Source organism: Ochotona princeps, chromosome 7 (genome assembly GCF_030435755.1).
Source record: "Ochotona princeps isolate mOchPri1 chromosome 7, mOchPri1.hap1, whole genome shotgun sequence".
Classification (NCBI taxonomy): Eukaryota; Metazoa; Chordata; class Mammalia; order Lagomorpha; family Ochotonidae; genus Ochotona; species Ochotona princeps.
Genome location: NC_080838.1, coordinates 30,508,271 through 30,511,819, shown reverse-complemented (window position 1 = coordinate 30,511,819; position 3,549 = coordinate 30,508,271). Strand labels below are relative to the sequence as shown.

Genomic DNA, 3,549 nt, shown 5'->3' with positions numbered 1-3,549 from the left:
TTCTGTAGCTTTTTTTTTTTCCCTCTTCACCTTAAGTCTCTATAATTAAGATTGGAAAACCTACATCAGCCAGTAGACCTTTGGCCTCTATTTTGTTATAGGTCTTAACATTCCCGCAATTGTAATTTTTTTTCTCATGATTTGCTCTTTATTTACTTACAGATTTATTTTATTTATTTGAAAGGCAGAATTGCAGAGAGAGGGAGAGAAAGAAACAGGGATGAAGGTCCTCCATCTACTGGTTTACCTCCAAAGCCAAGATCCAGGAGCTTCTTTCAGATTTTCCAAATGAATGGCAGGGGCCCAAGGACTGGGGCCATCTTCTGTGGCTTTTTCAGCTCATTATCAGGTACCTGGATCAAAGGAAAGAAGCTGAATCTTGAGCCAGCACACATATGGGATACCAGCACTGCAGGATGTGGCTTAATGTGCTATGCCACAATACCAACCCTGACTCTTCATTACCAATTCTTTAATGGAAATAAGTTAAATTGAGAAAATCAAGATGTCAGAATAGGATAAGCACACATCTACACAAATGGAGAAACATTTAATCAGGATGAAGCAGAGAGGACACATTCCAGGAAATAGGAGAGGACAGAACAACAGCAGAGGGGTACCTGGACACTGACAGACACAGGAAAGCAGCAAAAACAATGCTGTGGTGTTGCAGTGACTGATACTCCAGCAGCATTTGGCTAGCAGTGATCTGAACTCCACCAGCAGCCAGAACTCCACCAGCAATCAGGTAGGAAGGGACTTTCACTGGGAGCTTGGGAGGTGAACCCAGACAACAAACTATCCATCCTGCTGGTCTGTTTGATTTGACCAGGAGCAGACACAAGTCAGTATGTTGCAGACAGGTGGTGTGGGAACAGGGTGGATTTCATAGCCTAGTCAGCCCCCTAGAGCCGAATTGGGTGCCATTTGCCTAAGGAGGCAAAGGCAAGGGTGAGGACTGAGCATGCGCCGAGCTGGGAGTGAACTGTTTTCTGACTCAGTGATCTGCAGCATTGTAGCATTCTACAGGTTCCACCCGAGACAGGTCTGGGTAGCCCTGAGACCTTACGGCCAGCAGATCAAGAACTCCAGTAGTGGCACATAGGCACCATTTTGTACAGTGGGGTAAAAGTTTTAGGACTGCAGGGGACCACAGAGAACTGAGCATGTGCTGAGCTTGTGAGAACTCACCGAGTTCAGTGGATTGCACTAGTCCCACAGGAAAATAATACCCACTGTGGCATTGTTTGGGTCCATGTAGCACCAGACCTAATGTCCAGCAGGTTCCAGCAAGATCAGCACCACCAACAACCTAGCTATATAGGACACCTGGTGTCTCCCTAACCCTGGGAACTGCTCCAACAGAAAGTGGGACAAAGGTTGCAGAGACAACAGTGCAACCTCAGCACAGTAGCACAGGAGGTGGAGAGTGGTGAGCCAGGAGTTGGAGCTGGGGAGACCATGGTGGAAATCTAACGTAAGAACCCAGACCTGGAGCTCTCTGGAGGGAGTGGCACAATTGGATGCAAGCAAAGAGTTGTGTACCAACTGAAATAAGCAAAATTGAACTGTAGACCTGTGGGTGACACGGCTTAGAAACCTGCCCCAAGGAGAAGGATCTGATAATGAGAAGTATAATGACCAAGAGCAAAAGAAGAGACAGAGACACAACAAGTATTACTGAAGCCTCCCCTGTAAAAGAGCAAAGCCCTATGCCAATCTCAGAGTTCACTGAGGAAGACATCGAGAAAATGGGGGACACAGAATTCAGAAAACTCATTCTAAAGCTTCTGATCAACAATGTGAAGCACATAAGAATTTAAGGCATATGTTACACAAGAAATAGCAGCAAGAAAGCAAACCAAGGCAAATATATCAGAAATTAAGAACACAGTAGAGCATATTGAAAGTACAGTGGAGGGCCTGGTGGCATGGCCTAGTGGCTAAGATCCTCGGCTTGAAAGCCCCGGGATCCCCTATGGGCGCCGGTTCTAATCCCAGCAGCTCCACTTCCCATCCAGCTCCCTGCTTGTGGCCTGGGAAAGCAGTCGAGGACGGCCCAGTGCTTTGGGTTCCTGCACCTGCGTGGGAGACCTGGAGGAAGTTCCTGGTTCCCGGCTTCGGATTGGCATGCACCGGCCCGTTGCGGCTCACTTGGGGAGTGAATCATCGGACGGAAGATCTTCCTCTCTGTCTCTCCTCCTCTCTGTATATCTGAATTTGTAATGAAACTAAATAAATCTAAAAAAAAAAAAAAAAGTACAGTGGAGAGTCTCCAAAATAGAATGAAGCAAGCAGAAAAAAGAATCTCAGAATTGGAAGATATTTCCTGTCACAATGAGGAAATAATCAAAAAGCTGGAAGCAGAGCTGGATCAGGTCAAAAAAAGTATTCAAGAATTGAAAGACACTATTAAGAGGCCTATTATAAGAGTTATGGGAGTCCCAAAAGGTGCAAAAAGAGAAGCTGGTTTTACAAATGTATTTAATGAAATAATAAGGGAAAATTTCCCTACTCTAGAGAAAGAATTGGGAAACAACATCCAGGAGGGCCACAGAACTCCCAACAGGCTTGATCAAAAGAGATCTTCACCAAGACACATGATCATCAAGCTCTCTTCAATCGAACATAAAGAAAAGATCCTTAAATGTGGATGTGAAAAACATCAATTGACATATAAAGGAATGCCAGTTAAACTCACAGGAGATCTCTCACAGGAAACTCTACAGTCAAGAAGAGAATGGAGTGATATATTTCAGATTCTACACTTGATCTTAGCCAAAAGGCCGAGAAGCGATGTATATTTCAGATTCTAAAAGAAAAAATTGTCGGCCCAGGATAACAAATCCAGCAAAGCTTTCTTTTGTCTTTGAAAATGAAATAAAATTCTTCCACAGTAAAGAAAAATTAAAAGAATATGCCTCTGCCAAACCTGCCCTACAAATGATACTTCAAGATGTTCTCTTGACAAAGAGGAATAGCACCCAGCAAGACCAAAGGCAAATGTGAAGAACATCCCACTAAAATGACAACAGAAGACTAAACCAATGAACAACCCATTCCTAAAATGACAGAACCAAATTGCCAGCTATTCTTATTAACCCTGAATGTAAATGACTTAACCTCAATCAAATGTCATAGATTAGTAGACTGGATTATAAAATAAAGCACATCTATTTTTTGTCTACAAGAGACACACTTCACCAACAAAAATCAGCGGAAACTGTATCATGGATCTTGTTTTTGTTAGTTTCATCTCTTCATCTTTTCAAAGCACTTTCTTCTAATTAAATTATTCAGTGACTCATAGATCTTACAGTAGCATCATTTTCTACAAGAAGGTTCTTGATTTTTATTAATTTCTTCAGTGACACATTAGTCATTTAGTACCATGTTATTTAATTTCATGGTGTTGCTAATTTCTTTTTTCTTCCTATTGTTGATTTTGTTTTGTCGCTTTTCATTTGAGGGGATGTACAGTAGCTGTGTAATGGAGACTGTAATATCTAGTAACATGTTATTTAACTTCATGGTGCTGCAAATTTCTAT

General features: G+C 42.4%; 1 pseudogene; it reads right to left on the bottom strand.

Annotated features, from left to right (window-relative positions):
• Positions 1-2,653: 2,653 nt before the first annotated feature.
• LOC118759083 (U2 spliceosomal RNA) lies at positions 2,654-2,798 on the bottom strand (annotated as a pseudogene).
• Positions 2,799-3,549: the final 751 nt, after the last annotated feature.